A 27,075-nucleotide genomic window follows, 5' to 3' on the forward strand; every position below is an offset into this window, starting at 1 on the left:
TTTGTTGTTCTACCCTGGCACCAGAAGCTGGACTCTACTGACACTCAGGGAGTAGAAGTGGGGAAACCCGGAGTGTGGAGTTGCTCCCTACCACCACCTGGCCTCATTAATGCAAGCTGAAGGTGGCGACTCAGCTCTTCACTGGCCCTGCTTTCAGCAGGGAAAGTTGGAAGCTGAGTGTTGACTACCCCACCTGGTCCAACTCATTCTGCCTGGGTGATGCTAGGTTGGGTTGGGGACACAGCTTCCTTCTTGGATCTTCTGAAATCATTGTTAGAAGGAAAGGACAAGAGCAGTGGTTGCTACTGTTATGTTCTGCTTCCTTCAGTCTTTTTGCTGTCAGTTGGGTGTGGACCTTCAGGTTCTCCATGGGACTCACAGCCACCATTGGTGGGGCTGGAAGGGAAATTCGAGTGCTTTCTGGCCCTGACGTGAACCACCTTGTTAAGCCTCAATTACCCACAGTGGGTAGATGACATGGCAGTGAAAAGAAAAGGAAATAGTGAAGCCAGGTGATGGTGAATGCAACCTTGCACCACCTCAGTTGAATCTTGTTACCATTCTGTACGGGATGAGAGATGAGTTCCCTGCCAAGCAGGTTGACAACCATTGGTGGGATCTAAGCACTGCTGCCTGCTTCTTATGCAGAGAGGGCATAGTGGGTGGAGTGGAAGGTATGGGGGTAATCAGTTTCCTGCTGGGTCCCAACTAGAAGCTTGTGAGGGCAATGTTTGTTCACTGATGTTTGACTGAACAAGGGCTGGTTATCTGTTACCTGTTGTTAGGTCACCCTTTGTCTTAGAGTACAGGCTTTCTTGGAGCCCTTGTCTGTTCCTATTTTATCTACTGTGTTACAGGCTTCTGCGGCACCCTGTTGGACAGGCATGGAAGGAGCACAGACTTTCTCCAAGTTTCAAGGTCCCTAGGCCTCGTCAGATGCTCTGCTTGTTTGCTGTGTTATCCCCGATGTTCTTTGGCAATAAGGGGACAACGTAGGAAGAATGGGGTTACTATATACTGATAGAACTAGATGTCCTAAATGTGGCTTCTGAAATGAATTTGATATCTTACACCTTTTTCTTCTTTCCCAGAGAGTCTCGTCAATTGCCCCTTTGATTTTTCCATGTAAGTTTCAGAATGAGCCAGTCAATGGTTTTTTCAAAGCCATCTATTTGGATTTCATTGATATTTCTTTCATTTAATGTGAGATGAGTCTGAAAAGAATTAGCATCTTTAATAATGACCATTTGATAGTTTTCTTTCTTTTCTTCTTTTTCTCTTTTTAAAAATTTCCTCCTTTACTTTCTTGGTCGAACTTCTAAAACAACACTTAATTAAATTGGTGATAACAATCATCCTTGTTTAAACAGGGAAACTTTCCATTGTTCTTTAATTTTTAAGTACACTCATGTTTAAAATGTACAGTATTGGTTTGTTTTTGTTTGTTTATTTACTGAAAGTGGCATTGCAGTGAGAGCAAGTCTTAGATTTGTATGCCCGAAAATGTATTTTCTGTTTCTCAAACATAAAAGTACCTTAGAATTATAATTCCAGCCTTATAAGCTATTAATATTTCTGTTTTCTTTCATTGTTGCTGTATTTTATTATAGACTTAATTTTTCTTGTTTCTTATGAAAATACTCTTGTGAATCTGATTCTCCTTTTACATGTATTATTTTCTCTCTCTGGTAGTTTTATGAGCTTTCTTTGTATCAGTGACATTCAGAAGTTTCACGAATGTATGCTATTATGATTATGTTTTTCAATCACTGTATTCATAAGTTAGCACACTCTTTTGTACGAAAGTATCAGGTGTTTCTTCAATCAGTGAAATCATCTTCAGCTAATCATTATCTTTCCATATTTCTTTTCTTTCTTACCAAGCCCTAGCTACACAATATTGCATCACCTGGCTTTGGTGTTTGCACCCTTCATTTCCTCTCAAGCATTCTGCCTTCCTACTCTTTTAATCTGAGAAAATAATAAAAGTGTCCTATGTACTATTTTTGATATAGTATTATCTCTTTTGTTCACATTAAAAAATGTCAGAGGTGACTATCTACTTTGATTTTTTTTTAACATGGTCTATGCAGGCTCATCATCTCCAATCAGGTTGTCGATTTCTACAGCTCCACTGGTGGCATGCTTTCCTGTGGTATCTGCATGTCCCTCCTCACAGGGACAGGTAATCCCGGGCATCCAATCTAGTCAGAGACACGGAGTGAATCCACATTCTTCTCTGTATCAGAATTAAAATAAACCCAAGTAGGATGGGGGCATGGATTGGACAGTGGTAACTACAGATAGAGAATTGACCCTGCTTCTCTCATCTCCTCAAAATTTCTAAGTTTTAGGTATCTCAAAGGGGCTCCTTTCTAATATCAGCTATAGAAAATGTAGACAAATGCATGTGGCTATGTTCCATTAAAATTGACTTACAAGGCAGGCCTCGATGTAGTTTGTCAACTCCAATGTTAAACAATGAATTAGAGGCCTTACGCAATACAATAAAAAGACAAAACAGAAAAGCCTAAAAACCAATGAATAATTAAATTGTTTTGCAAATAAAATAATTTTGTGTAGAAAAAACCCAAGATAATGTATAGAAATAAAAATAATTTGAAAGCAGACATTGAGTTACTGACATTGTTAGCTACCGAAGGAGTTAAGTAAAGTTGCTGAGTGCAAAACATCAACAAAACTCAATATTCTGTAACCAACAATGATTAATATAGCAACATTAATTAATGCTAAGATTCTGGGGAATAAATCAAATACATTAGGTTAAAGAACACTCTAGAGAAAAGTACAATATATTTAAGGATAGAAAAGTCACTTAACTAAATGGAGAGGTAAATTATGTTCATTGATAGAAAAACTATATATATATGTGTGTGTGTGTGTATATATATATATGTTAAATTCTTTCCACCAAGGTATTTTTCAATCAAAATTTTGAGTGCTTTAGAAAACTATGACTTTAAGAGCCAGTTTGAGTATTTTTGTGGATGAATAAACTCTAGTTAAAAAGTTTTAAAGAAGGATGAAGAAGAAAAATTTAACCTATCAAGTATCAAGACTGTAAAAATAAAAGAGCATGATTTTGATGCAGAAACGAACAAGTAGACCAATTAAAACTATTGAGCTCAGAAACTAATAGCAATATAAGAATTTGAAATATGATAGAGAAAAATTTTGCAATATGCAGGAAAATTATGAACTATAAAAAAATTACCACAACAAAATATATTAAAAACATAAAAAGAAATACTAAGAGTGGATTTCCTCAGTGTTGTGTTTTATAGCAGGAGGATTTTGAGAATGAATGTACTACTTTGGATGTTGTTGAGTTGGCAAATTATATTATTTCATCAGAAGTTTAGAGTATCACAGAGGATGAAATTTCCAGCATGATTAAACATTGAAAAAAAATTTTTTTTCACATTGCTCTTTTCCAAGGGAATCTAAATACTGAAGTAATTTCCTACCTTCTGCAAATCATGTGCAGGCATTTCTTTGAAAATCAAATTTTATGTTGTATCTTTTTTCCTTTAATATGACTCCATTCCATTTATTTTAGAGAATTTTATCATAACATGCATTATGCTTGAAATTATTTTACGAATCACTCCATTATTTCTGTACCACAAATTATGTATGAAAGTTGCTTTTTAAAAATTCTCCATGATTATATATTTCTAAGTTATGAAATAATATGGGTTGATGTATTATAATTAGTATTAAAACTTGAGCATCCTATAGAATTCTATTATAAATTATAATACATCTGACGTATAAAAATGAAATATTACTTAACTGAATTTGCATATCTTAATGAACAGCATCAAGATCTATCTTAAATTATATTTCTGTGTCTGAATGAGCACAACTTGCTGCTTGAATGAGTCAAAGTTCACCATAATTTTTCTGGCTACAGGCACTGTACACATTCACAGAAATAAAGAGATGCTCATGTTAGGAGTTTTCTCATTGCAGTTTCATTCAATTCTTTGAATTTTTTAGATATATGCCAAAAATGACACAGTGGTTTATTATGAATAATTACTTTTAGTGGTATAATAGCTAACAGCTTGGTTATTTCCTCCTTCAATGTTATTGAAAAAAATTAAACCAAATGACTCAGAGTGATTTTATACAATTATTTGCACTTATTCTATTTAAAAAGAGAAAGATGATTGACAAAGGAGCAGCTTGACTTTAACCAAAAATTTACTCGCAGGATGGTTACTTTTAGGAAAACCAACATGAGAATAATTTTGATGATCTGGAAATATATTTCTTCAGGATATATATGAACCATAGTTTAAAGACTTCTACCAGAGGCATCTAAAATAAGAAAACAAGAGCTAGAGGACTCTTCCTGAAAAAATTTAATTTTTTTAATTTTTTTGATCAAATTACCAGCTACTAATGCAACATCAATGTACTGTATCATACCATCCGTATAAATTTTCAAAACATATAATACTGTATTATATACAGACATACATAAGTGCACACATAAACACACACAATATAAAATTACATGACATATAAAGTAACATGGTAAAGTTATAAAAAATAGGTTTCATGATTTTGATTATATATGAACATGGTTTGGGGTGTGGCTCCTACATTTCCTTTAAATTTATCTTTTTCTAAAATGAAATAAAGCCTGAAACATGAAAAAAGAAAGAATTGAAAGGAAGGAAAAAGGAAAGAAAAGAAGGACTAAGTTATGAAGAAGGGGTTAAAGAAAAATTAAATAATTAAATATGACTTCCTAAAAAATAGTATATTATATAGAAGATGCACTAGATATACGCAAAAAGATAGAAGACAAGGAAATACTACATGCCATTCTGGAAATAAAAATTAAGGCTCATATTGAGTATTAAACTACATGGTCATACTAAAAGTAGAAAAATTTAAAGAAAATTAGAATGGAAAAATAACATGTTTTATTTATTGATTTGTTCTAGATGCTGCGAAGTCACAGATGACCAAAAAATAAGGACCATTTCCATATAAAAATAATTTAGAATTACCCTACAAAATTAATACATGTACAATTTCAGCACAATTCTACATTACTAATTATACATTTAAGTATTAAAACAGCATTGATCTCTGTATTTCAAAGCATCACGTTGAATAGCATATATTCAAAATATTTAATCAATTATACTATGGTCAAAACTGGTCTGAAAATTGAACAACAATATCTTAGTAAGAGAAGTATAACAGAAGAGATAGCACACAGAAAACTTCGACCTTTGGAATATTCAAGGAGATACTTGAAAAGTCATTCACTTAAGAGCCTCTGAAAAGATGGGTTTGCCTGACTAATCTTTGTTCCCTACTGAGCCTGTGTACTATTAACTATTTTTCGCAGAATAAAAACGATCACCAAGGTTATTGGTTATGGTAGACTGGAGAAAATAAGGCCATTAAAAATAACCAACTGATTCTTTATATTTCTGTGAGTAGGAAAGGGTAGCTGTCCAGCTTCAGCTTTCAAGTAGATTAATTACTTTAAGCCTCATTTCATAAACAGAGCAGATTAACTATTCGCATAAATCTGAAATAAAATTCATACACATAAATTAACAGCTGATTTACAAATTTTCACAGTCTTGTCACTCTGTAATTTTACTAAATAAGGGAAGAGACATAAGCTCAGACTTTGGACTAACTATACACTGTAAAATCTAGTTGAGGTGGCTGTGAGAATGGCTTGTGTGATGGGGAGACAGAAGGCATGCATTCTCTCTGGAACTGGATATTGTTGATATTACTGAGGAACTCGTCTTTTTTTCACATTCATTAACTAGTTCCTAATATCACAATGCAGAGAAGATAAAGCATCTGAAGTTTTATTTGGATAACAGCTAAGCCTACATTAAAGAACAAAAAACAACTCTGATGTCAAACCTCCTTTCAGATGCTATCAGTGTTCAGAGGGGACATATATTTTTTAAATTTCTTGTCATACAAAAAGATCCAAAGACAAAGGACTATTTGAGTAGTTTAGTGCCTCATACTTCAACATTCAGTTGTAAGTCCATGTAAGGTTAAGGAAGATTTACGGAACTACAAAATAACTTCAGATGCATTGCACCTTGACAATTTTACTGTACCGTATTTTTAGGTGTAAGAACTTTGCTAAATTCTTGGGATTATATTTGGGTCAGTATGCTACATTGATAAAGTATAGAGTAACCATGAATTCTGTAAGTATAACAGTAACTAGGAGTCTTTTAAAAACTCATTCTACCTGTGGTAAATTATATATCATAAAAAAATCTGAAACTAATGTATCTATCATATACCATCATGGATTGAATGTAATTAGTAAAATGAAAAATGTAGCATTTTGTGTGTTCACTTGGGGTTGTTCCTTTATCTCTTAATCATACTACTTGGGTAGTGGGGTTAGTATGGGATGGTCTGCACACCTGAAGTGGCTGTTGGAATGTGTAAAGCAGTTTGTAGAGGATAAAAGTTATATTTAGGTGGAGTAAAAGAAGTACTATCACTCCTATTTATACTGCTTACAGTTAGGAGTGCTTGTTCTATTTATGTATCTGGCTCATAAATTACAGGGAACATACTGTTCAGTTGGGTATCTAAAATCAGGAAAAATCAGGTCAATAAATAAACAATTGCATAGAAATATAAGAGATAGCCCTGGATATGATTTAAGTGTAAACTCCATAACTACCTATGGGACCTAACAGTATATTGAGGAGGTTCACATGTTTATGCAGAAAAAATAGAAAATAGAGGAATTAAAAATTGAATCTGAATTTTCCAATTCTGGTAGAATGGGGCTCTGCTATTGGTAATGACAGTAGAGATTAACTTGGATCAACTTTCTCTGTAATAGATAACAGTTATCTAGTGTTAAAAACTAACTGCCATGCAAGGTGGCTCACACCTGTACTCCTAACACTTTGGAGGCCAAAGCAGGCTGAGTTGGGTATATCACCTAAGGTCAGGAGTTTGAGACCAAACTGGACAACATGGTGAAACCTGTCTCTACTAACAATACAGAAATTAGCCTGGCATGGTGGCATATGCCTATAATCCCAGCTACTCGGGAGGCCAAGAAAGGAGAATTGCTTGAACCTGAGAGGCGGAGGTTGCAGTGAGCTGAGATCATGCCACTGCACTCCAGCCTGGGCAGCAGAGCAAGACTATGTCTCAAAACTAACTAAATAAATAAATAACTACGTGGAGACACTGGAAAGCTGCCAACACATGTAGAAATTGCAAAGGAGTAGAAACTTAAATAACTGCACTGATCATTGTACATATATTTACTAGATTATGCATCCCAGTTCTCACTGTTGGATCAACAATTTGGAAATAAAAAGTGTCAGGCTTACTGGCTTGAGAAGTCAGAGAACAAAATCAAGGCTGCCAGAATGTCAGAGAAATTATGGCAGAAATCCCTGGAAGGATGATGTCACAAGGGGAAACCCCAAATCTATATGGAAACCCCACCAAAATAATTGACTGGTAATCCAGATTGCACCTGCACAGTGGAGTAGCAGAGGTGGTACTTCATAGTCCACAAAACTCAAATTTGTGTCTAGCCCTGTATAGATAAATTTTGCCAACTTACGACTTGGATCCTGCCTCATACCATACATAAAAATTAATGAAAATGAATAATAGACCTAAATGCAGTAAGTGAAATTATTAAACTCTTCAAAGTAAATGTAGAAGTAAATCTTAGTGGCCTGAAGTTTGGTAAGTATTTCTATGTAAGATACATGCACAATAGGATGGCTAAAACAAAGACAGAAATCAAGTGTTCATAAGGACATGGATGAACTTGAAACCTCATACATTGCTAGTAGGAATATGAAATGGTTCAGCCACTTTAAAGTATTGTCAATTTATTATAAATTTAGCTACAAACTTACCTTACAATTCAGCAATCTTTACAAACTTACCCAAGAAAATGAAAACCTGTGTTCACGCAAAACATTTTCATGAATATTTGTATTTTGAGAGGGTTATGGTGTTACCAAAATGCCAGTGGTTGGCCTAGGTCCTGCTGCTTGCCACACAGAAAGCCAGTCATTGAGACAATGAGTATTGCCAAGGGAGAAGGCTTTAATCAGGTGCTGCTGCCAAGGAGATGAGAGATCAGTCTCAAATCTATCTCCCTGACCAACTAAAATCAGGGGATTATATAGCAGGAGAGAAATACAACAACAGGCACTAAAACAGGAGTTAGGGGGTAAGAAAGAGGAGTTGGTCAATAGGGAGCAGGTGGTCAGTTAGGCAGTCATGAATTGTGAGGGGTTTGGCATCTCATTGTCCAAATTCAGTAATCTGGTAAGTTTCAGATTCTTGATACTATCTGGGAGTCCTGATGGTTGTATTCCTGAGAAAGGAACTCAGACAAGACAAATGCAACGTTTTCAAATTTTAACACCGGGATGGTCAATTTCTATGTTTATTCAAAAGAAATTGTAAACATCAGTTGTATAGGACAATTTGGCTGGTTTCAATGAATCACTTAATCTATGCATTTGTCCAAATTAATTAAATTGTACATTTAAGATGTGTAAAACTTTCACACATAGTAAGTGTACGTTATAAAAGTAGAACTATAAAAAATACTGAACTTCAGAGATAAACTTGCTTTTTAAAGTGATTTGAATCAGCAATTCTGAACCTGTGTTCTCTGCGTCTAGCCTTGAGCAACTGCATCAATAGATTGAAAGTAAATAAAGGAAACCAGAATTTTCACTTTGGAGAATGAAGGAAGAGAGTCAGAGGAATCAATAGGGCAGGATTAGTTGTCTCACAAAGATGAAGGTCATTGACTCTGTGCTGAAAGCAGCTCGAAGCATTGACTGTAATCTGAAATTCATTAGTTACTTTTTCTTTGAGTTATTTTCCACCTAAACAGTGAATCACTAGAGGCAGTACCCTGTGGATCAAAAAACTGGGAATCCCTTTAAAAAGCTCTAGAGGGAAAAATAAGGCACCTGTTTATTAATTTCCTGGCTTTGATAATTATATCACAGTTATGGAAGTTTGATAACATCAGGGCATACAAGAGAAGGAGAGAACGGTCTGAGTGAACTCTCAACATTTCATTGAAAGGTAACATTTTTTAAGTTTTAAAGTATGTATTCCCTAGAGCGGGAAAAAATGTGCTTTCTTCTTACCCAGGTGTGACTGTGTGTAATTTTCAAGAAATATTTGAATACCCTCATAGATTTTTAGGAGCTTCATCAGTGCAGCTGTTGGTTCACAAATTTTCCCTAAAAATGGAATAAGGGTCATTATTGATAAATCTGTGTTCACAACTTTGAAAGTCCTCTTTAAAAGAAAAAAAAAATGGCTTGGTTTGCAAGCTCCATATGGTCGCTGCTGGTAGGCATTTGTTACATTGCAGACATTTACATGTTTGTAGCTGTTAGGATACTGATGATTTGTTTTACCATGAATATGATGTTTAGTAAATGGAATCACTTAAAACAGAATGTGCACAGAGAACGTACACTTTGGGAAGACAGGAAATAAGCTTTCATCCTCTCTTGAAAGCCTGTTGTCTAGCACTGTGTTTTGAGAAGATGATCGCACACTACTTGTATTAAAATTAATTGAACTGTACAAATATATCTTAGATCATCTATGCAGTGATGATCCAATCTTATGAGTTTCTTTTATGTAAAACTAATTTAGACTCTTCAGTGTTGCAATTTTTTTTTTTTTTTGGGTAAATTTGGTTTTCCTTTATAAAAGTACTACGTATTAACTATGGAAAATTTAGCAAAAAATGTTGAAAATAAAATTCACCAATAACTGTACCACCTAAGCTTACCACATTTAACATTTTGCTTCATTTCCTGTTCATCTTCTATGACGTTGTATTTTACAAATGTGGGAGTTATTTAGACTGTTCAGGAGGATTTGCCTTCAATCCTCAGCAGTAAACTGTACTACTTTATGTACATTAGATAACTACAATCAAAATGTTTTTTATTCTTGTATAACATCTTCCTCTTTAAAAATTATTTACGTATAAAAATTCCTTTACTCCTAACCTCTAAGTTGTTGAATTGGTAGCCTCATGAGTTAGCCCTCTCTAACTGTGAGGAAATTGACACTTAGAAAGGAGAAACTGACTTGTCTATGCTACATAGTCATTATCAGTCCTTGGTAGTGGTTCTGGGATACTTCGTAGAAATTTTTCCTTGCATTGCTTAATGCATTCATTTATGATCCAAACACTTAAAAAGTATATCTCATTGGCTGGAATTTACTTCCAACAGTGTCTATTTTTTGTAAGATTCCAAATGCCACTTATTTACAATTAATCAAGAACTAGTAGATGTGAATGTTTTCCTAGACAATAATGGTTTTATGTGTTCAGCTGCCACAAAGCCCTACTGGGACTATATCCCTTCTGCAAGATGAGAGAAATCTTCCTGCACATTTTACTAAAAAATGGAACATGAAAGGCAGAGAAGTCTGTTACTCAGCTGAACTCTTCACTCACTTAATCCACTATAATTGTGGATAATCATTTGCTAAAGTAGAAGCAATGCTAAAACAAATCAATTAGTCTAACATCTAAATCCATGACATTAAGATACACACAGTGACAAAAGGATAAATAGGGATATTGTGTTAAATGAATTATGTGTGTGAATAAACAATATATTTAGGCAGGGGAGGGTATTCAGAAAATTAAAAATCTAGTATTTGAATTTAATTATTAAAAAATTACATTTATTTCCTTAAATAAGGAGCCCAGTTAGAAAACATACAGGAAAGCATTTATAGCAAAGGAGCCTTCACACTAGAAAATAAACAAATGAATAAATAATGGAACGATGGTAGGATTATACGTGCATGATTACAGCTTCACATCTGCACCCACAGTTGCCTGGAAAGCTTACAAATTTATCCTAGTAAATGAATTTTCCCACAATCTTCAATGACTATGTTACAATTTAACACAACTACCCTCCATCCCTTTCTTCAGAAGATAATTCTGCATATGCTTTATAGAATCAGAACCTCTAAGTCAGGATTTTCCTGATTTTCTGCCCACCATGCATAAATGTATATGCCTCTATGCTTGTCCTTCTTAAGAACTGTTGATATCCTGGAAGAGAAGATCCTCCTGTTGGGAACCAGCCTGCTGCTTTGTGGTCACCATCTTTCCTATAACCCAAATGGACCTTGTTCTGGGGGATGGTCCACCTTTCCCCACCACCACTCCCCACCACACACACAAACGCACTTTCAATTTCTTGTCATTTAACACCAGGAATTCAGCCTAGGTTCTTTGCTTACCACAGAAAAAGCCAATCACTGAGACAACAAGTATTTCCAGAAAAGAAGGCTTTATTATGTGTGGTGTCAGCTGGAGAGACAGGAGACAAATCTTAAATACACTCCTTCTCCCTAATAAGTGAAGGGTTTATGTTGCCAGGAAGGAAAACAGGAGGGACAAGGAAGAATAATTGGTCTACAGGTAGCAGGTGCTTCTCATTGTGCAAATGTAAGTTCTCCAAGCTTCAGTTCTATGGGCATCCAGCTTGTTGGAAAGTTCAACCTATTTCACTTGTTCTCTCTACTGACTAGTTCTCACCAGAATCTAAACAGTGCTCCATGAATTCCCTATCTTTAACTCAAAGGAATTGCAAAAACAACACTTCAACCCCTTAGTTCACATTCTCCTTAACAATAAAAATGAATTCCATCTCTACCTAAGTCAAATACTTTCTAATCCAATAGTCTACATCATCTTACCATTTTTAGTCATTCCGAAATATGAAGTATTTCACTCACATAGAAAAGTCCAGGTGGCTATAGAACTACCAGCTATGTTGCCACTACTAATATTTCATAATTGTTAATATTTTGCAAATAGTTGCTTCAGATTTTATTTTTAAAAAGGAGATAAATGTTTATTATTAGAAATGCAAGTGCAACCTTCTGAGGTCCACCACCTGCTCTGGTCCCTCTCTAAAGTTAGCTAATATTTTGAAATTTTAGTCTAACCTTTATTTTTATATTTTCACTGCATTTTATCGGATCTATACACAGCATATAGTAATGCATTACAGAGTAGACATTTTAAGCCTTGGGGATTTATTCTCACCAACCTATGTAGAGTTAGAGTTGCGTCATTCATTTAAGACACTCTAGACTATTTCATTGAAAGAGGTGATTATGTTTTGGTTATTTCTTTTGATGAAAAGTAAGGTTGATGCTGTTTTTCTTTACTCCAAAGCTTGCTATAATGAAAGTCTGTCTGCCTGTCCCAAAGTCATATGTGACAAGTTCCCCTTAAATGCCAAGGATATGAATAACCTGCTTATTCAATATGCTTATTCTCAACTTAAGAAGATGTTGTCAAATTGCTCTCTACATTGGTTGTATTAATTTCCATTACCACCAGCTCTGTGAAAGCTCACTGTCCTCCGTCAGAACAACAATACGTGTTACAGTCAGACTTCTGAAATGTTTTTTTTTACTTAGCATACTAAACATATAACCTTCTGTTCTTAAATAACACCTATATACTGATGAGTCACTGATTTATATTTTCATCCAAGACCTCTTTCTAAGTTCCCTAAAGCTACCTGTAGGTTATTCACTGATACAACTTGCCTACTCAGGCCAGAGAAAAGGCGTAGAGCTGAGGCTGGGATTTTCGTCTTCACATTCACATATGTTGTCTGTATCCCAAATGTTAATTCTAGTATTTCTATGCTAGAAAGACTTAACAATTGTTTTTGTTTTTGTTTTCAATATGACGCCTTGTTCTGTGAAGATGTGTATTTTTATTTCATTATTGTGTTTTAAGTTTCTCTTTCATGATAAGGACTAGATCTTGATTTAGAGGGAATAAGATACAATGAAAATATAGTGTCTTCCTAGCGATGGCAGAGGGGTCATATGCGAAACCATTATAAGGACTGGATCTTAACTCAGAGAGAATAAGATACAAATAAAATAAGGTGTCTTCCTAGAGATGGCAGAGGAGTCATATGAGATACTCAGTAAACTGTTTAGTGTGTCAAAATTTACAGGGTGGACATTCTGAATAACAAGTCCTGTACTAAATCTAGTGTCACATGACCCATGGTGTGCACTGACTTTCCAAGTGTGTGAAAACTTAGCCTAGATGCCTCTCACTCCTTAGCACACTCTTTTTTTTTTTTTTTTTTTTTTTTTTTTTTTTTTTTTTTTTTTTTTTTTGAGACGGAGTCTCGCTCTGTCACCCAGGCTGGAGTGCAGTGGCCGGATCTCAACTCACTACAAGCTCCGCCTCCCGGGTTTACGCCATTCTCCTGCCTCAGCCTCCTGAGTAGCTGGGACTACAGGTGCCCACCACCTCACCCAGCTAGATTTTTGTATTTTTTTTTTGTAGAGACGGGGTTTCACCGTGTTAGCCAGGATGGTCTCGATCTCCTGACCTTGTGATCCGCCCATCTCGGCCTCCCAAAGTGCTGGGATTACAGGCTTGAGCCACCGCGCCCGGCCCTCCTTAGCACACTTTAAATCCTGAGGCTAATTTAGAAAGATGTGAATGAGCCAGCTACAAACCAGTCTGTTCCCTACTTCTAGCCAACCTGTGTGGCCAAGCAGGCAACCTTTGATATGCAAATACAGGCCATTAACAACTGAGTTCACCCAAACACGGCTATTCCTGGCCTTCTTGCCCTTTCCTCACATGTTCCTGGCAACATGGCCACCCCCACATATCCCCACATGTGTAGAACTTCATGAATCCTCGTTTTCCAAATAACCATGTATTTGCAATATTAGTAAACTAGGGTGAGAGAACCAGCTTTTTTCCTGGGCTATGTGAATGGCATGCCTGGTCAAACCAATCCCCTTAGCCTTATGCAAATCAGACCCTGCCTCCTCCAGCTTCTGCAATAATATATACCTGGCTGGTGTGCACCGCACTTAGGGACCTCCTCTTTTGTCTTTGGAGCCCCCCTCCCTCTGTCTCTGTGGGGGGAAACTCTTCCTTCTGCCTTCTCTTTCCTTCCTTGCCTATTAAACTCTCTGCTCCTTAAAGCCACACACACACACACACACACAAACTGCATTTAGGATACTACGTGCTTTTGTTGTCAGAGGAAACACATTTACTAGAGAGATACTACGTGCTTTTGTTGTCAGAGGAAACACATTTACTAGAGAGAGAGAGGCACAGGATAGGACGGCACACTCACCTCCTCCAATCTCAGCCCTTGTTGTAGGATAGGATGTTTTCCCATCCAACCATGACCTGCATGACTATGCTTCTGGAAAGAGAGAGAGAGAGAGTGAGAGAGAGAGAGAGAGAGAGAGAGAGAGAGAGAGAGAGAGAGCTGTTGTTCTTGCAGGCATTATTTGGAAAACCAGGATTCGAAAAGTCAGTTGCTCTAGTTCCTGCCTGGGGCTAGAATTAAGTCTCTCTTTTTTAAGTCTTTCTCCACATATGTCCCTGACTACATATGACAAAAGTAGGAACTTAGTCATCCCAGGTCCATTCAGCACTGGTAGCTACTTCGAGAAGCGTATCCCTGTTCACCAAATTATTTGTAATTGAGGTTACCAAGTTAGAGAAGGGACCGTCACTCATTTTAGTTCAACTTCATTTTAAGAAAGAACATTTGCAATGAATGATAGGAGTTTCTTCTTATACTCAACACAATTTATTTTAATCATGGACATTTTTATTATTTTACTGGTAGCATAACACATCTGTTCTATTATTGATATAGAAAGCTGGCTCTCAAACAAGGTCATTTTGTTCAACACCATTTTGTTATAACTTTAATAAGAAAAAAGGTGATTCGCGGCCAGAGCCACTGTCTGTATGGAGTGTGCACGTTCTCCCCATGTCATTGTGAGGTTTTTTCCAGGTACTGTGGTTTCCCCCAACATCCCAAAGCTGTGCCTGTCAGGTTCTTGGCATGTCTATATGGTCCCTGTGTGGGTGAATGTAGGAGTGTGTGTGTGAGTGCACCTGCCACAGGATGGGGGCCACCAGGGGGCTGATTTCCGTCTTTCTTCCTCAGCCAAAGGGAGAGGCTCTGCCCACCTGTGACCCTGAACTGGAATTAGTAGTGGGTTGGAAAATGAATGAATAAGTTATTTTACAAATTACTGTAAAATAAAAATTTGTTAAATATACAATAATCATACAAATGCAGGACAATGTACAATGAGGTAAGAAGGCGCTCAAAGGACCACCATACTTGTTCTTATCTGGTTTTGAACTCCATGTGGTATCAATATCCTTACAATTTTTGCTCTGTAAGCATTTATTTCTTGATTTAACCCACCACCACCACAAATGCTGTCCCTCACTGATTTATCAAAAAATGGACTGGTAGTTATTAATCATTCTTAAATGTGTGTATAGCTCACATTTACTTTAATTTTTAATACGAGAAGTCTTTTGAATCTTTATTTAGAAATTTGGTGATGTTTTTGTGACCAGACAAATATGCCCCAAGAACTTAATTCTTGTTATGTCAATTAGCATCTGGTAAAACTGGTTTCGTTATGTGTCGTTTTGGTTAACGTCCCAGTTTTCAATAACCTGTTGATGATGTTAAGTGAGGACTCACTGTACTGATCTAAGAGTATATAGTATTTTACTTTCTATATGCAATCTTTCTCAAACCTGAAATCCTGAAACTTGAAAGTGTGGTAACTGTCATCCAAATTTTAGAGTGGGTGTGTTAGAGTCAAAACATTTTTACCTCAATATATAAACAAACATACATGACAACTCCCACACAATATTTTTCCCTATCATATATCTTAATTGTTCTACAAAGCATTAAAGACATAGGTTAGGCATATATGTGTGCATGTATATGTATATTTTATAATACACTTACTAGGTTCTTTTTATTTCTATATTCATTGCTTTTCTTAATCTACAAGTCATTTTTTCTATATAAAAGTCTCATTATACCTGACATAACTATATGTATACGCGTTTGTGTGTGTGGGTGTGTGCATATATATATATATATAAAATATGTTTTGTCACCTCTTTCTCAACTTCCATTCACTGTAAATATATTTAAATCACACTTCCCTTGCCATCAAGGTATACACACCACTCTTCAAGGACACCGTCAATTTCTATGTTGCCAATTTCAATGATCATTGTCCGTTCTTACACTACTGATCTTTCAGCAACTTTTGATAGAACTGATCACTCCCTTTATCTTAAAATCTTTTCTTTAAGTGACTCCAAAGACCCTTCTTTGGGATCCTTCACATTACTGGCAAATCATTCTCTGCCTTTATTGCTAAATCATCCCCTACTTTCTTACTTTTAAATATTGGATTGCCCTCTGGATCATTTGTTTCCCTTCCTTTTCTTAACATCCACTCCCCAGATGAATTCATACCATCCTGTTGCTTTTAAGCCCATCTATTTGCTACTGATACTCAAACTTATGCCCACAATATCATCTTGAGGCTAACTCCAGACTTTAAAACGTAACTACATACTTCTTATTTAACAGGCTGGTTAAACTTAGCATCTCTAAGGCAGCACCGCTGAGTATGTTTACCCTCCTAACAAACAAACAGTAAAAGCCTGCTCCCTCTCTAACCCAGTTTTTTGCTTCTGAGAATATGGCACTCCATTTATTCAGTCTCTCTTGAGAGAATGCTGAGAGACTTCTTTGTTTCTTTCTTAAAATTTCCCTCTGACATCCCATATCCAGTATATGAATAAGTCCTGACATCTCTACTTGTGATCATTAAGGATTTACCATTCTGTTTAAAGTCAACATCAGCGTATCGCCTTAACTGTTGCAACAAGTCCGTAACTGGTCTCTCTGTTCCCACTTTTGTCCCATGACACAATATTTCTATTCAAGACCTAGTTATTATTTGAAAATATAAATTGGATTATAAAAATACTCTGTTCAAAATATTTCAATGGTTTTACATCTTACTTAGAAAGAAACGTTTATCATTCACCATAGTGTACCAGCTCAATGTGATCTGCTGATGCTCAGAGGACAGAATAACTCATATCTACCCATACTGCCATCTTGCTTCAACTTTCAGGGCTTTGTACTTTCTGCTGCTCTGCCTAAAATGCATTCTCCCCAGGTTTTGCAGAGTTAACTCTTTATGTCATTGAGACCTCCATTCAAATGCCATTTTTTTCAGCACACATGTTTTTATTAGTCCATTTTAATACAGCTATAAAGGAATACCTGAGACTGGGTAATTTATAAGGAAAGACATTTAATTGACTTACAGTTCTGCATTGCTGGGATGGCCTCAGGAAACTTTCAATCATGGTGGAAGGTGAAGCAGACATGTCTTACATGGCGGCAGCTGAGAGAGAAAGTGAAAAGCCTAGGAAAAACTGTCATTTATAAAACCATCAGATCTCCTGAGAACTCCCTCACTATCACAAGAACAGCATGGGGGAAACTGTCCCCATGGTCCAGTCACTTCCCACCAGGTCCCTCCCTCAATACCTGGGGATTACAATTCAAGATGAGATTTGGGTGGGAACACAGAGCCAAATCATATCATTCTGCCCCTGCCACCTCCCAAATCTTATGGCCTTTATATTATACATTTCAGAAACAATCGTGCCTTCCCAACAGCCCCCCAAAGGCTTAACGCATTCCAGCATTAACTCAAAAGTCCAAGTCCAAAGTTTCATCTGAGACAAATCCCTTCCAACTATGAACCTGTAAAATCAAAAACAAGTTAATTACTTCCTAGATATACTAGAGGTACAGGAATTGTGTAAATGCTTCCATTTCAAATGAGAGAAATTAGCCAATAGAAAGGGGCTACAGGCCCCATGCAAGTTCAAAATCCAGTGGAGCAGTCATTAAAACTTAAAGCTCCAAAATGATCTCCTTTGACTCTATGTCTCACATCCACATTAGACTTATGCAAGAGGAGGGCTCCCATGGTCTCGAGCAGCTCTGCCCCTGTGGCTTTGCAGAATACAGTTCCCCTCCTGGCTGCTTTCACAGGCTGGCCTTCAGTGCCTGTGGCTTTTCTGGAACATGGTGCAAGCTGTTGCTGCATCTACCACCCTGGGGTCTGAAGGATAGTGGCCCTCTTCTCACAGCTCCACTAGGCAATGGCCCAGTGAGGACTCTATGTTGGGGCTCCAACCCACATTTCCCTCTGCACTGCCCTAGCAGAGGTTCTCCATGAAGGCTCTGCCCCTGCAGCAGACTTCTGCCTGGACATACAGGCATTTCCACACATTCTTTGAAATCTAGATGGAGGTTCCCCAACCTCAGTTTTTGGCTTCTGTGCATCCACATGCCCAACACCACATGGAAGCTGCCAAGGTTTGAGGCTTGCACCAACAACAGCTCGAGTTGTACCTTGGCCCCTTTTAGCCACAGCTGGTGCTGAAGCAGCTGGGATGCAGGGCTCCATGTCCTGAGGTTGCACAGAGCAGCGGGGCCCTGGGCCCAGCCCACAAAACCATTTTTTCACCTATGCCTCCCACCCTGCTATGGGAGGGGCAGCTGCCAAGATCTCTGACATGCCCTTTAGACATTTTCCCCATTGTCTTGGTGATTAACATTTGGCTCCTGGTTACTTAGGCAAATTTCTGCAGCCAGCTTGAATTCCTCCCGGGAAAATTGGTTTTTCTTTTGTGTCACATCACGAGGCTGCAGATTTTCCAAACTTTTATGCTTTACTTTGAAGTACAAATTTCAATTTTAGATCGTCTCTCTCAAGTTCAAAGTTCCCCAGATCTCTAGGGCCGGGACAAAATTCCGACAGTCTCTTTGTTAAAGCATAGCAAGAGTGACGTTTGCTCCAGTTCCCAAGAAGTTCCTCATCTCCATCTGAGACCACCTCAGCCTGGGCTTCATTGTCCACATCACTATCAACATTTTAGTCAGAGTCATTTAACAAGCATCTAGGAAGTTTCAAACTTGCCCACATCTTTCTGTCTTTTTCTGAACCCTCCAAGCTGTTTCAATCTCTGCCTCTTACCTGGTTCCAAAGTTGGCTTCCATGTTTTCAAGTATCTTTATAGCAGCACCCCACTCTCTGAGATCAGATAATTAATGGAATTTCAGCACGGGTCCGACTTACAGTGGGTCCAGTGGGTCTCTGGACTCATCCTGTGGTCATTTCCCCAGTGCCAGAATGCATAATTGGCATAAGCATACTTAGCAGCTGGCAGAACTCCCACATTGACTCCCTGACCAGTAGGATGAGGGCTATTACGGTGGGAGAGGCCAAATGGAAGCCATTAGAGCTGCTAGAAAAAATGGAGCTACTAGAAAAATAGTAAATCAAAAATAATATTCATCCCTGGAGGGATTGCACAGATTAGTGCCACCATCAAGGACTTGAAAGACGCAGGGGTGGTGATTCCCACCACATCCTCACTCAGCTCTACTATTTGGTCAATGAAGAAGACAGACAGATCTTGGAGAATGACAGTGGATTATCATCAGCTTAACCAAGTGGTGATGCCAATTGTTGTTACTCTACCAGATGTAGTTTCATGGCTTGAGCAAATTAACACATCTCCTGGCACCTGGTAGGCAGCCATTGATTTGGCAAATGCCTTTTTCTCCATTCCTGTCCATAAGATCCACCAGAAAGAATTTGCCTTCAGCTGGCAAGGCCAGTAATATACCTTTACTGTCCTACCTTAGGGGTATATGAACTCTTGGGCTTTGTGTCATAATCTTGTCCACAGAGATCTTGATCACTTTTCCCTTCCACAATCACACTGGTCCATTACCTTGATGATATTATGCCAATTGGACCCAGCGAGTGAGAAGTAGCAAACACACTGGACTTACTGGTGACACATTTGTGTGCCAGGGGATGGGAAATAAATTCAACTAAAATTCAGGGAACTTCTACCTCAGTAAAATGTCTGGGGGTCCAGTCATGTGGGGCATGTAGAGATATTCCTTGTAAGGTGAAAGATAACTTGCTGCATTTGGCCCCTCCTACAACCAAGAAACAGGCACAATGCCCAGTGGGCCTATTTGGATTTTGGAGGCAACACATTCCTCATTTGGATGTATTACTCTGGCCCACTTATCAAGTGACCTGAAAGGCTGCTGGTTTTGAGTGGGGTCCAGAACAGGAGAAGGCAATGCAACAGATCCATGCTGCTGTGCAAACTTCTCTGCCACTTGGGCCATATGACCCAACAGATTCAATGGTGCTGGAGGTGTCAGTGGCAGATAGGGATGCTGTGTGGAGCCTTTGGCAGGCCCCCATAGTCAATCACAACAGAGGCCTCTAGGATTTTGGAGCGAGGCCCTGCCATCTTTTTCAGATAACTACTCTCCTTTTGAGAGACAGCTCTTGACTTGTTACTGGGCTTTGGTAGAAACTGAATGTTTGACTATGGGTCATCAAGTTACCATGTTACCTGATCTGCCTATCATGAACTGGTTGCTTTCTGAACCATATAGCCATAAAGTGGGTCATGCACAGCAGCATTCCATCATCAGATGGAAGTGGTATATATGTGATCGGGGTCAAGCAGGTCCTGAAGGCAGAAGAAGGTTACCTAAGGACATGATTCAAATGCCCATAGTCTCCACTCTTGCCACCCTGCCTTCTCTCCCACTATCTGCACCAATGACCTCATGGGGAGTTCCCTACGCTCAGTTGAACAAAAGAGAAGACTAGGACCTGTTTTACAGATGGTGCTGCATGAAATGCAGGCACTACTCAAAAGTGGACAGCAGTAGCACTTCAGCCTCTTTCTAAGGCATCCCTGAAGGACAGTGGTGAAGGAAAATCTTCCCAGTGGGCAGAACTTCGAGCAGTGCACCTGGTTGTGCACTTTGCTTGGAAGGAGAAATGGCCAGATGTGTGATTATATACTGATTCATGGGCTGTAGCCGATGGTTTGGCTGAATGGTCAGGGACTTGGAAGGAGTATGATTGGAGAATTGGTGAAAAGGAAAATCTGGGACAGAAGTATGTGGATGGACCTCTCTGAATGGGCAAAAACTGTGAAGATATTTGTATCTCACATGAATGCTCACCAAAGGGTGACCTCAGCAGAGGAGGATTTTAATAATCAAGTGGATGGGATGACTTGCTCTGTGGACACTACTCAGCCTCTTTCCGCAGCCAACCTGTCATTGCCCAATGTGCCCATGAAAAAAGTGGCCATGGTGGCAGGGATGGATGTTATGCATGGGCTCAGCAACATAGACTCTCACTCACCAAGGCTGACCTGGCTACAGCCATCACTGACTTCTCAATTTGCCATCAGCAGAGACCATCACTGAGCCCTCAATATGGCACCATTTCTTGGGATAATAAGCCAGTTTCTTGGTGGCAGGTTGATTATATTGGACTTGTTCATCATGGAATGGGCAGCATTTTGTCCTCACCAGAATAGACATGTATTCTGGATATTGGTTTGCCTATCCTGCAGGTAATGCTTCTGCCAAGACTGTCATCTTTGGACTCGCGGAATGCCTTATCCACTGTCACAGTATTCCACACAGCATTGCCTCTCACCAAGGAATTCCCTTTATGGCTAAAGAAAAGCAGCAATGGGCTCGTGCTCCTGGAATTCACTGGCCTTACCATGTACCCCATCATCCTGAAGCAGCTGGATTGATAGAACAATGGAGTGGCCTTTTGAAGTCACAATTACAATGCCTACAAGGTGATAGTACTTTGCATGGCTGGGGCAAAGTCCTCCAGAAATCTGTGTATGCTCTGAATTAGTATCCGATATGTGGTACTGTTTCTAACATAGCCCGGATTCACAGGTCTAGGAATCAAGGGGTACAAGTGGAAGTGACATCACTCACTATCACCCTTAGTGACCTGCTAGCAAAATTGTTGCTTCCTCTTCCCACGACATTATATTCTGCTGGCCTAGAGGTCTTAGTTCCAGAGGAAGGAATGCTGCCACCAGGAGGCACAACAATGATTCCACTAAACTGGAAGTTAAGATTGCCAACTGGCCACATTGATTTCCTCCAAACTCTAAGTCAACAGGCTAAGGAAAGAGTCACAGCATTGGCTGGAGTGATTGACCTGGAATATCAAGAGTAAATCAATCTACTACTCCACTGTGGAGGTAAGAAAGTGTATGTGTGGAATACAGAAGATCCATTAGGGTGTCTCTTAGTATTACCATGCCCTGTGATTAAGGTTAATGGGAAATTGCAACAACCTAATCCGGGCAGGACTATAGATGGCCCACAACCTTCAGGAATGAAGATTTGGATCACTCCAGCAGGTAAAAAAAATCACAACCTGCTTAGGTGCTTGCTGAAGGCAAACGGAATACAGAACGAATAGCAGAAGAAGGGAGTCATCAGTACTATCCATGGCCACGTGACAAGTGCAGAAACGAGGACTGTAATTGTTATAAATATTTCCTTCTTAATTTGTTAAGAACATGTTTGTGCATGTATACACTTGTACTAAGAAAATATATCTTCATTTTCTTTTATTTTTTTCTTTATCAAGTAACATAAGATTTACTGACTTCATGTCAGCATTTAAGTGTTGATAACTTTACATAATAGCATCTAGGTGAAGGATTACTGTGTTTCCAGTTGTATGAAAGACAGCTGTATTATGTTATGTATAATTATGACCTTATTATTATCTTTATTTGGAGATTACATATGATTTCAGGAGATGTGTATGGGTTCAAGTTGACAAGGGGTGGACTTGTGATGATTAATATTGTCAACTTGATTGGATCGAAAGATGCAAAATATTATTTCTGGGTGTAACTGGGTGTTTCTGGGTGTTGCCAGAAGAGATTAACATTTGAGTCAGTGGACTGGGAGAGGAAGACCCACCTTCAAGGAAACCCACCCACAATGTGGTTGGCACCATCCAATCGGCTACCAGTGTGGCTAGAAAAGCAGGCAGAAGAAGGTGGCAGAAGCTGACTTGTTGAGTCTTTTGGCCTTCATCTTTCTCCCATGCTGAAGGGGGTCAGCCCCTCCACACCTGTGGGTATTTCTCGGCAGGTGGGATGAGAGATTGAGAAAAGAAATAAGACACAGAGACAAAGTATAAAGAAAGAACAGTGGGCCCAGGGGACTGGCGCTCAGCATACGGAGGACCCACACCAGCCCTCAAACATCAGACTCCAAGTTCTTTGGTTTTTGGACACTTGGACTTACACCAGTGGTTTGTCAGGGGTTCTCGGGCCTTCTGCCACAGACTGAAGGCTGCTCTGTAGGTCTCCCTACTTTTGAGGTTTTGGAACTTGGATCGAGCCACTTCCTTGCTCCTCAACTTGCAAAGGGCCTATCATGGGACTTCACCTTGTAATTGTGTGAGTCAGTTCTCCTTAATAAACTCACTTTCATATTTACATATATCCTATCAGTTCTTTCCCTCTAGAGAGCCCTGTCTAATACCATATTCCTGTAAAATATATTTCTTTTCACTGTCTCCAACAAGCTGTTTCTGGCACTTAGTGAGAGCTCAATGATTATTAGATAGATGAACAATAGCATCACGTGAATCTGGAGTCAATATAGTTAATTATCTACAGTATTAGGCTGCCTGTGGAGTATGCAGGGGTAGAACCAAATTATTTAAGGATTCTTGTCTATAAAATAATTTCATAAAAACATTTTTTAATTCATAAGCTTATAAAAAAGTATAGTGATCTATTGATGAAGATGTAAAATAATGCATACAGAAAGGTGCTTACATATTTGTTTATCATCTAATCAGGGCAGATGAAGAGTCTGCATAGTCTTCAGGCGCCATCTCGTACCATTCAGGTCTTAGGACCATCTCTTCATGTTCTTTCTTGTCAAGAGCACCATTTCTTACTAATTTCATATCTCTCCTCTAAGACAAAGGTGACTGCACTCCTGTTACTCATCTCATGGCTCACTGGACATGTTTGTATTAAAACAATACATATCTTCTTGCCTTTATGGTTCCCAAATAGCCTTTATTTTACCCTGTTACATTGTTACTCATGACGCCATAATGCCCACTCACACTCATTGTGCAGCTCTGACTCTCTCAAACATCATCACTATTTTTGCTGATGATAATCCCGAGGGCAGATCTTATGCAGAATGTGCAGGAAAATGTAAAAGATAATTTGCTTATTCATGTTAATTTTTCCATTGGAAATTCTATGATGTTATTGTGTAAACCTAGAACAACACATGTTCTCTTAAACATATCTTCTGTTGAACGTTGTAGGCTGTAATCAAGCCTTGCCTGAGACTTCTTTCACTGTTGAGAACACCTGGATGTCCACACACTGCCTGGCCCATGGGCAGAACCTGGGGAGGGGGGCAGCTGACCTCAGCACTATGCCACTGTGGGCAGCACGGGCAGAAAAAGATGAGGGAAGGCCTGAACACCTGCCCACACATGCAGCTCCAGCCCGAAGCACTGACTTGACCTTACTTCCACAATGATCGAGTGTCACCCAAAATCAGAATGTCCACACCATCTTGGTGTCCCAATCCCACATCATCTGTTTCCCAGGATCGTCCATGCAGAGCCTGAATACTACAGGCCAGGTGCTACCCCATGGCTGCCCATCGCCTCATCTCCTGAGCATCTGGATGTCACAGGGAGCATGGGGAAAGATTGGGGATGGGGAGTTGGAGAGAGCTCCCAAGGGGAGAGACAAAGAGTGGGACATGCACCCCCAGTAGGTGCTCAGGGCGGCACCCTGCCCAGGCTGCAATGGGGATGGCTGGTCCCAGACACTCAAGGAGGGTTTGAAAATATTCTTATACTCTTCTCCAAAACCAGGGTACCCTCACCTGGGTCTAAAGATTCTACTGCAGGAGAAAATAGTTTCTGTTTAATCACTTGAAGAAATTAGGGCCTTTAAAGGTAAAATCCTCATTTAAGATATCTTCAAATATGGTAAATAGAAATCTCCAAAATACAGATTGAAATTTTATAAATGGAAGAAAATCATGGTTAATAAACTTGGATCCTATTGTTTTTGCCTAAAATGATAAGAACTGTGACTTTTAAATAATGAGATGCTCATTTTATTGTTTAACCTGAAAACTGACTCTAAGGCCAAATCTGTAAAGGAGATGTGAAATTATTTTGAGGAGCGGAAGTATCCTCAGAATAAATGTTTTGCCTGATGTAACTACTTCAAAAAATCATGTTTTTCTGATTATGTCTGTGCTATTATGATTATTTAAAAATTGAGTCTTCTTACTGATCAGACAAAGCAAAATAAAGAACTCTCCAGTGATATTAGGTGAGCCATGCGCCTCATCTCTATGGGAGTCAGGCAAACGCTAATGCAGGCTAAATTCACTGGTTAATTTTCCAGTTTTAAATGGGAAAAAATAAATTGAAGAGAGGAATAAAGCAAGCAATAAAAATAATTGAAAGACTGGGAGATACAAATAGGATTTGATTTAGTTGACTGGAAAAATGCCTAAGGGCTAAAAAGGATGTCTCTATTACTATTCTCAAATAAATGAGAGGAAATGCTCATTATAGAGCATGGATACCCATAAATGACTTCTTTGGCAAAAGCATCTTTGTACCACATATACATGTCACTTTAACTCTACAGCCCTATATCGACTCAGCAGTATAAATGAGAGAAGCAGTACGCACACTCCCACACACACTCTCACACACTCACCCCCACCCACATGCACACCCACACACACACACTCCACCCCACCCACCAATACACACACACACACAACTTAACCTTAGGATACAAAGATTGAGGCAACATTAAGACCAACCCAGTAGAGCACTAAGATGAATGGATTCAAGGTCAATCTATAATATTTTGAACTCGTCTTAGAAAAATACAATCCCTACACATGATCAATCAAAAAAGGAATTTGGGAACAGATGGGAGGGATCAGCTCAGTGACCTCGTTTTAGGTTCAGTGTTTTATAGCACTTTTTTTCCAAAACAATTTGAGGAGCTGTACTGCTTTCCCATTGTTGCTATAACAAATGGTGACAAACGCCATGGCTTGAAACAAGACATTTATTCCATCAGAGTCCTGGAGGCCAGGAATCCAAAATCTGTACCCCTGAGCTGAAATCAAAGTGTTGGTAGGGCAGTGCTCTCTGAAATCCTTGACACTTTGGGTTTCTGGTGGTTGCCGCATTACTCCGTGTTACTTCAAACTTTAGGACAAATGTCTTCAAATTTTCCTCTGTTGCATCTTCCCCCCACCTTCTCCTCCATGTGTGTCTGTGTGTGAAATCTCCCTTTACCTCCCTCTCAGAAGGAGATGTGATTACATTTAGGGCCACTCAGTTAAGCTAGGAGAATGTCCCCATCTCAAGATCCTTAACTTTATCACATCTGCAAACACTTTCCTTCTTTCTCTCTTTTTGCCATATAATATAACACTCACAGATTCCAGAGATTAGGACATGGATATCTTTGGGGTGGGGGCATTTTTTAACCTACCACATGAGTATTGGAGGGCTTCTTATAAAGAAGTTTTAAGGTTTACAACAACTCACCATATAATACACAGTTCAAGATTTATGCTAAATGACTAGAATACAAATGAATGACAATGGGGCCCTGAAATTAAGTAATACACAATGTAGAGACATTACACAATCTTGTATAGGTTTGAATTTTTTTTCTTATAGAAGCAAAACTACAGTGACTTGTAGATCAGCATATAAATGTGCCAAGAAGAGCTTCTATCTTGACAGGATTGGGTATTGTTTGTTTGCTTGTTTTTAAACAGATTTAATTTTTCAGAGCACTTTTAGGTTCACAACAAAAGTTCATGGAACAGAGAGATCCCACATAATTTCTGCACCTCATATACATAGCCCCTCCCACCATCCACATCCAATACCGGAGTGATGCATTTGTCACAATCAATAAAATCATGTTGCCATATCATTATCACTCAAAGTCCATAGTCCACATTAGGCGTGAAAACTCTCTCTTGGTATTGTACATTTTATGGGTTTGGACAAAAGTAAAATGACATATAGCCATGGTTATGGTATCATACAGAGTAGTTTCACTGTCTCAAAATCCTCTGTACTCTGCCTGTTAATTCATCTTTTCCAGTCTGACTTCTG

The sequence above is a fragment of the Macaca thibetana genome, chromosome 3, assembly GCF_024542745.1.
Source record: "Macaca thibetana thibetana isolate TM-01 chromosome 3, ASM2454274v1, whole genome shotgun sequence".
NCBI classification, from domain to species: Eukaryota; Metazoa; Chordata; class Mammalia; order Primates; family Cercopithecidae; genus Macaca; species Macaca thibetana.